The sequence below is a fragment of the Triticum dicoccoides genome, chromosome 5B (assembly GCF_002162155.2).
Source record: "Triticum dicoccoides isolate Atlit2015 ecotype Zavitan chromosome 5B, WEW_v2.0, whole genome shotgun sequence".
In the NCBI taxonomy this organism is placed as follows: domain Eukaryota; kingdom Viridiplantae; phylum Streptophyta; class Magnoliopsida; order Poales; family Poaceae; genus Triticum; species Triticum dicoccoides.
Window position 1 is genome coordinate 674,945,465 of NC_041389.1, and position 9,153 is coordinate 674,954,617.

The following is a 9,153-nucleotide window of genomic DNA, read 5'->3' on the forward strand; positions in this document are numbered from 1 at the left end:
TGTGTTCACTGACAGAACTATTCTCCTCCATCTTACAGCTATAGAACTTATTGGAGACTTCATATCTCTCAATTCGGGCATTTGCTTGAAATATTAACTTCAACTCCTGGAACATCTCATATGCTCCATGACGTTCAAAACATCGTTGAAGACCTGGTTCCAAACCGTAAAGCATGGCACACTGAACTATCGAGTAGTCATCAGCTTTGCTCTACCAGACGTTCTTAACGTCGTCAGTTGCATCTGCAGCAGGCCTAGCACCCAACGGTGCTTCCAGGACGTAATTCTTCTGTGCAGCAATGAGAGTAATCCTCAGGTTACGGACCCAGTCCGTGTAATTGCTACCATCATCTTTCAACTTAGCTTTCTCAAGGAGCACATTAAAATTCAACGGAACAACATCACGAGCCATCTATCTACAACAAACATAGACACGCAAAAATACTATCAGGTACTCAGTTCATGATAAATTTAAGTTCAATTAATCACATTACTTAAGAACTCCCACTTAGACAGACATCTCTCTAGTCATCTAAGTGATCACGTGATCCAAATCAACTAAACCATGTCCGATCATCACGTGAGATGGAATAGTTTTCAATGGTGAACATCACTATGTTGATCATATCTACTATATGATTACGCTCGACCTTTCGGTCTTTGTGTTCCGAGGCCATATCTGTATATGCTAGGCTCGTCAAGTTTTAACCTGAGTATTTCGCGTGTGCAACTGTTTTGCACCCGTTGTATTTGAACGTAGAGCCTATCACACCCGATCATCACGTGGTGTCTCAGCACGAAGAACTTTCACAACGGTGCATACTCAGGGAGAACACTTCTTGGTAATTTAGTGAGAGATCTTCTTAAAATGCTACCGTCAATCAAAGCAAGATAAGATGCATAAAGGATAAACATCACATGCAATCAATATAAGTGATATGATATGGCCATCATCATCTTATGCATGTGATCTCCATCTCCGAAGCATCATCGTGATCACCATCGTCACCGGCGCGACACCTTGATCTCCATCGTAGCATCGTGGTCGTTACGCCATCTATTGCTTCTACGACTATCGCTACCGCTTAGTGATAAAGTAAAGCAATTACGGGGCATTTGCATTTCATACAATAAAGCGACAACCATATGGCTCCTGCCAGTTGCCGATAACTTCGGTTACAAAACATGATCATCTCATACAATAAATATAGCATCACGTCTTGACCATATGACATCACAACATGCCCTGCAAAAACAAGTTAGACGTCCTCTACTTTGTTGTTTGCAAATTTTACGTGGCTGCTACGGGCTGAGCAAGAACCGTTCTTACCTACGCATCAAAACCACAACGATAGTTCGTCAAGTTAGTGTTGTTTTAACCTTCGCAAGGACCGGGCGTAGCCACACTCGGTTCAACTAAAGTTGGAGAAACAGACACCCGCTAGTCACCTGTGTGCGAAGCACGGCAGTAAAACCAGTCTCGCATAAGCGTACGCGTAATGTTGGTCCGGGCCGCTTCATCCAACAATACCGCCGAACGAAAGTATGACATGCTGGTAAGCAGTATGACTTAAATCGCCCACAACTCACTTGTGTTCTACTCGTGCATATAACATCAACGCATAAAACCTAGGCTCGGATGCCACTGTTGGGGAACATAGTAATTTCAAAAAAATTCCTACGCACACGCAAGATCATGGTGATGCATAGCAACGAGAGGGGAGAGTGTTGTCCATGTACCCTCGTAGACCGAAAGCGGAAGCGTTATGACAATGCGGTTGATGTAGTCGTACGTCTTCACGATCCGACCGATCCAAGCACCGAACGTACGTACCTCCGAGTTCAGCACACGTTCAGCTTGATGACGATCCCCGGACTCCGATCCAGCAGGGTGTCGGGGATGAGTTCCGTCAGCACGACGGCGTGGTGACGATGATGATGTTCTACCGACGCAGGGCTTCGCCTAAGCACCGCTATGATATGACCGAGGTGGAATATGGTGGAGGGGGGCACCGCACACGGCTAAGGAACGATCACGAAGATCAACTTCTGTGTCATGGGGTGCCCCCCTGCCCCCTTATATAAAGGAGCAAGGGGGGAGGCCAGCTGGCCCTAGGGGGCGCGCCAAGGAGGGGGAGTCCTCCTCCTAGTGGGAGTAGGACTCCCCTTTCCTAGTCCAACTAGGAAGGAGGAAGGGGGAAGGAAAGAGAGGGAGAGGGAAAGGGAAAGAGGGGCCGCGCCCCCCTCCCCTTGTCCAATTCAGACTCCCCATGGGAGGGGGCGTGCCACCTCCTGGGCTGCTGCCCTCTCTCTCCCCTCAGGCCCACTAATGCCCAATACTTCCCCGGGGGGTTCCGGTAACCCCTCCGGCACTCCGGTTTTCTCCGAAATCACCCGGAACACTTCCAGTGTCCGAATATAGTCGTCCAATATATCAATCTTTATGTCCCGACCATTTCGAGACTCCTCGTCATGTCCGTGATCACATCCGGGCCTCCGAACAACCTTCGGTACATCAAAACTTATAAACTCATAATAAAACTGTCATCATAACGTTAAGCGTCCGGCCCCTACGGGTTCGAGAACTATGTAGACATGACCTAGAACTGTTTCCGGTCAATAACGAATAGCGGAACCTGGATGCTCATATTGGCTCCTACATATTCTATGAAGATCTTTATCGGTCAAACCGCACAACAACATACATTGTTCCCTTTGTCATCGGTATGTTACTTGCCCGAGATTCGATCGTCGGTATCTAATATCTAGTTCAATCTCATTACCGGCAAGTCTCTTTACTCGTTACGTAATGCATCATTCCGTAACCAACTCATTGGCCACATTGCTTGCAAGGCTTATAGTGATGTGCATTACCGAGAGGGCCCCGAGATACCTCTCCGACAATCGGAGTGACAAAACCTAATCTCGAAATACGCCAACTCAACATGTACCTTTGGAGACACCTGTAGAGCTCCTTTATAATCACCCAGTTACGTTGTGACGTTTGGTAGCACACAAAGTGTTCCTCCGGTAAACGGGAGTTGCATAATCTCATAGTTGTAGGAACTTTGTATAAGTCATGAAGAAAGCAATAGCAACATACTAAACGATCAAGTGCTAGGCTAACGGAATGGGTCGAGTCAATCACATCATTCTCCTAATGATGTGATCCCGTTAATCAAATGACAACACATGTCTATGGTTAGGAAACATAACCATCTTTGATTAATGAGCTAGTCAAGTAGAGGCACACTAGTGACATTATGTTTGTCTATGTACTCACACATGTATTATTTTTCCGGTTAATACAATTCTAGCATGAATAATAAACATTTATCATGATATGAGGAAATAAATAATAACTTTATTATTGCCTCTAGGGCATATTTCCTTCACATTAAATCTATTGGGCCATACCAAACATTTTTTTAATCGCCTGCCAGATTTAAATTTACCTCTTGGTCCCTCAGAGGTTGGGTTTCAAGCCTTTCAGGCCCATACCAACGCTGATCTGAATATGAAGAAAGAGCAAGATATTTTGAATATTGATCTCAACATGACAGTACAGAGTAATCATTTGTATATCTTACCAAAGTTGCAAAATGTTTATTTTCCTTTATTTCAAGAGCCTATCCTAATACAAGGTGTTATTGTTGTTGTAGATTTGTTTGTGAATTATGCACCCAATGCTGATGAAAGCGAGCTTGTGGATGACAGTATTGAAATCCTAAATGAAGGAGAACGTAAAATCCAATCTCTTGCTTTGGCACCTATCCAGGTGGGAATCATTCACTCCCATTATGTTAATTTCCAAACTGTTCCTCCCTCCATAGCACAAACTAAAGAGAAGCTTATTCAGGAGAACAAGGTTCTATCATTCAATGAACTGATTCAACCTGACAAGTTGGACACTCAGCCTAATATCACTGATGGTTCTTCAAAGAATGTTGGTGTGGCCACTAGGGAGGAATCTTCTAACCCCAGGCTGGAGATGGCTCCCCTTGGTTTCTGTATAAAAGGTGAATATTTGGTCAACCAAGATATTTCATTTAATTTAGATTCTAACTCGGGTCATGCTTTCATAGACTTTCATGTGGTTGGAAGTAAAGCAATCCTCATTTCTGAAGCTCGTTTTGCTCCTGGGGTTGATATCTCTAAGGTGGTTCAAGTACCTTTAGATTGGGCTAATTTCATTTCCAGTGCCTTTTTAACTCCAGAAAAATTTGACTGTGTCACAAAGTTCATGTCCTCTCAAATGTAGGGAATTATTCAACAAGGCCTTGAAAGTTAGTAGTTGCTATTTTTTTTGTTCCTGACTCTCATCAATCCTCACAGGCCCCCACTTCCAAGATGCAGCTACCTAATGTGGAAAAAGATGATGTTGATATTACTTTTTCCACCCATCAAAACAAACGTACTACCCCTCTAACACCAGGAGAAACACCAGAGCAGATCTCCACCACAAGTGAATTGCGCGTGAAAGGAAAAATGATGAAGAGAGCTCCCCTTGTGGATCTTATTGCATCTGGGGTAAGAAGAAGTAGCAAAAATTCAACATCTAATCAAAGCATTTAATAAGAAAACATGTGTGGATAAAAATTGTTTGTCTTTTCATTCATACCAACATGTGATTGCTAGTAAAATCATCAATAATTGGAATACTTACTTTTGCAAGGTGAAACCAAAGGAAAAAACTGAGGACATTCTCAACAAGAAGCCTAATAGGAGGGTGGGTAAAGTAGCCACCATGAAGGGTGACACCACTGCTGCACAATGAACCTAAATCGGTAGAGCTTTAGTATTGTTGTATAAATCTTAGTTTGTGCCATGATCTCTTTAATGACTATGTCTCAAACTGTGTGGATGATGGATGTAATAGAATTAAGTATGCCTTTCATAATTATTGATGGATTTCACATGTTTGATAATCATTCGCATAGGAAAATCTGTTTAAATGGATATATTTTGAAAAAATTTGCATATCATTTCTCGGTCAGTTATTCTTGTGTAGTTGCATAGTGGAACTCTTAGATAATCAGCGTAAACGTAGTATGTTCCCAGTTATGAATTTATTGAACATGGTAAATAGATATTTAGTACGATGATATTGGGTACTGTGCTTTAGTCTGGTTCCCAAGGCTTGGTGAAGACGTAGCCAAAACACAGAGGTGGACTAAGAACCTCGGTCTGATACGATGGATCTGGGTACCCCATGGAGACTAACAATCCTTGACATGTACAGTTGAGCCAACTGTCTTCTCGGTATGTGGTCTTCACTAGGATGAAGTGAGCAACTTTGGTTAGCCTATCGACGATGACCAATATGGACTCATGGCCTCTAGCGGTCTTGGGTAACCCCATGATAAATTCCATGTTGATGTCGTCCCACTTGCTCTGTGGAACTTGTAAGGTCTGAAGCATTCCGGCAGGATTCTGATGTTCTGCCTTGGTTCTGTTGCATACATCGCAAGAGTATGCAATGTCTTTTCGCATACCTCCACCAAAATACTCTCTCAAGTATCGATTCATTTTGGTGCCTCTAGGGTGGATAGAGTATGCAGGCTCATGCGCTTCTTGGAGTATCTGTTATTTAAGCTTGGCTTGATTGGGTACGCTTATACGGTGCCAAACCGTAGTATGCCTTATTCATCAATTTGGAAGTGCTTGGACTTCCCCTGACGAGGTTTCTCCTTGAATTCCTCCAAGCTAGGATGATTTTCTTGATCTCCTCATCCAAGGTAGGCTTGATTTCAAGGATTTTCAAGCTTATCGGGCCGCAGAGGATCATGTTGAGTTTAGCAAATTCATCTCGCAGAGTCGGGTTTGTATTGGATTACTCCTTTAACTATTCCTGCCATTCGATTGAGTGCATCAGCGACCACATTTGCTTTCCTTGAGTGATAGTCAATTCCAAGGATGCAGTCTTGATCAAATCAAGCCATCTTTGTTGTGGGATGTTGAGGTTGGGTTGAGTGAAAATATACCTGAGACTCTTGCGATCTATATATATTTCACACCTTTACTCGATGAGGTAATGCTGCAAAATTTTCACTGTGTGCACCACGGCTGCTAATTCCAAGTCGTGGGAGAAGTAAGTCTCTTCATGTGATCGGAGTTGTCAGGATGCATATGCCATGACCTTTCCTTCTTGCATGAGCACACAGCTAATACCATGTCTAGATGCATCGTAGTATATATCGAAGCTCTTATGGATGTTGGGTAGGATCAAGACCGGTGCTATGGTTAGCATGGTCTTTATTTCCATGAAGTTAGATTCACATGACTCTGTCAAGGCAATCCATCATGGGCTTCGCTAGTTTGGAGAACCCTTTGATAGAGCGGCAGGTAGCCTGTGAATCCCAGAAAGCTGCAGACCTCGGTTACTATGGTCAAAGCTCTCCAGTTTAGCACATCTTCAACCTTTCTTGGGTCGACAACTATGCCTTGCTTTGACCGAATATGACCCAATAATCCAACTTCCTTGAACCAAAATTCGCACTAGCTGAATTTGGCGTACAAGTGGTGGGCTTGTAGCATGTCTAACACTGTGCGGTGGTGTTGGCGGTGCTGTTCTTTTGGAGTAGATGAGAATGTCATCTATGAATATGACCACAAACTTGTCCAAGAATTAGATGAACACCCTGTTCATCATGCTCATGAAGTATGTGGGGGCATTGTTCAATCCCAACAACATGACGTGAACTCGTATAGGCCATATTGGGTGGTGAAAGCAGTCTTAGGGATATCTTATTGCTTGATATTTGGTTGGTGATATCGGGTTCGGAGGTCAATCTTGGAAAATACTCGGGCACCACTCGGTTGATCAAAGAAACCGTTGGTGCAGGTGAGCGGATATTTGTTCTTGATTGTGACCTGGTAGTGCACACACATTCTCATGCTACTGTCTTTCTTCTTGACAAAGAGATACAGGTGATCCCTAGGGTGAGATGCTTGGGTGGATATATCCCTTCTGTTGCAACTCGTCCAGTTGTTTCTTCAACTCGACCAATTCGGGGGATGACATGCGGTATTACTTCTCGACTATTCACAAGTACAGGACCCCCCTATTAGCAGCATTCGGGATGGCCTACTTGTAGCATTCGAGGGGAGTGCTTCTAGTATGATGCCGCTGGTGACACCCTACTAGCAGCGCCAACACTACTAGTTTGTATGCTGCTAGCAGTGTTCCCACGTGAACACCACTAGTAGTTTACATAATAGCAGCGTGTACTACATAAGGGCGCTGAAAAAAGTCAATAAAAGCTATATTGTTTGACCAAGCACAAACACTGCTGGTAGGGTTTGCTCGAAAAAAGAAATCGTTTCTTGCATCCAGTAGCACATTGGATCATAATTAACCACAAAGTGCAACATGTTCAACACAGTTAACTATCACATAGTACGTACAGTGTAGGTAAATTAAGTGCCTTAATTTTGCTGCCATGGCATCATTGTGAGCATAATGCCTCTTTTGTAGCCCTAATTGGTGCCATGGGAGCTAATTGTTTGAGCCAAAAGGTCTCATTATATATGCTGCCATGACACCTTTTAGGGCTACCAAAATCTAATGTAACATTAACTAGCAAATAGTCATAATCTAAAAAGACATGTTAGACACACTTAACTGACATGCATATTACTACTTATACCAACTAGATGATGCCCCGCACGTTGTTGCGGAATGTTTTGCAATATTCTAGTTAGGTTTTGGTTAATTATATGGAACATGAATATTTGAAATAATAATTTTTAAACTAATATATATATATATATATTAAATGTAAATACCATAAATTCATAATATAATGGAATTGTTGATGCATGCATGTTTGCATGTTGAATTGGATTTAGTATGCATAATGACATGTATAGGTGGACCTTTTTATGCATGTTGAATGATGAGGTGGCATGCTTGCATGTTGAGAGAAATGTGTCAGTGGGTGAACGAAATATGCCCTAGAGGTAATAATAAAGTTATTATTTATTTCCTCATATCATGATAAATGTTTATTATTCATGCTAGAATTGTATTACCCGGAAACATAATACATGTGTGAATACATAGACAAACATAGTGTCACTAGTATGCCTCTACTTGACTAGCTCGTGAATCAAAGATGGTTAAGTTTCCTTACCATAGACATGAGTTGTCATTTGATTAACGGGATCACATCATTAGGAGAATGATGTGATTGACTTGACCCATTCCGTTAGCTTAGCACTTGATCGTTTAGTATGTTGCTATTGCTTTCTTCATGACTTATACATGTTCCTATGACTATGAGATTATGTAACTCCCGCTTACCGGAGGAACACTTTGTGTGCTACCAAACGTCACAATGTAACTGGGTGATTATAAAGGTGCTCTACAATGTCTCCGAAGGTACTTGTTGAGTTGACGTATTTCGAGATTAGGATTTGTCACTCCGATTGTCGGAGAGGTATCTCTGGGCCCTCTCGGTAATGCACATCACTATAAGCCTTGCAAGCAATGTAGCTAATGAGTTAGTTACGGGATGATGCATTACGTAACGAGTAAAGAGACTTGCCGGTAACAAGATTGAACTAGGTATTGAGATACCGACGATCTAAACTCGGGCAAGTAACATACCGATGACAAAGGGAACACCATATGTTGTTATGCGGTTTGACCGATAAAGATCTTCGTAGAATATGTGGGAGCCAATATGAGCATCCAGGTTCCGCTATTGGTTATTGACCGGAGACGTGTCTCCATCATGTCTACATAGTTCTCGAACCCGTAGGGTCCGCACGCTTAAAGTTCGATGACAGTTAAATTATGAGTTTATGTGTTTTGATGTACCGAAGGTAGTTCGGAGTCCCGGATGTGATCACGAACATGACGAGGAGTCTCTAAATGGTCGAGACATAAAGATCGATATATTGGACGACTATATTTGGACACTAGAATGGTTCCCGGTGAGATTGGGACAATACTGGAGCACCGGGAGGTTATCGGAACCCCCCGGGAGGTATATGGGCCTTAATGGGCTTTAGTGGAAAGGAGGGGAAAGGAGCAAGGGAGGGGGCGCCCCCCAAGCCCAATCCAAATTGGGAGGGGGCCGCCCCCCCCTTTCCTTCGTCCCTCCTTCCTCTTCCTTCCCTCTCCCTCTCCAAATAGGAAAAGGAGGA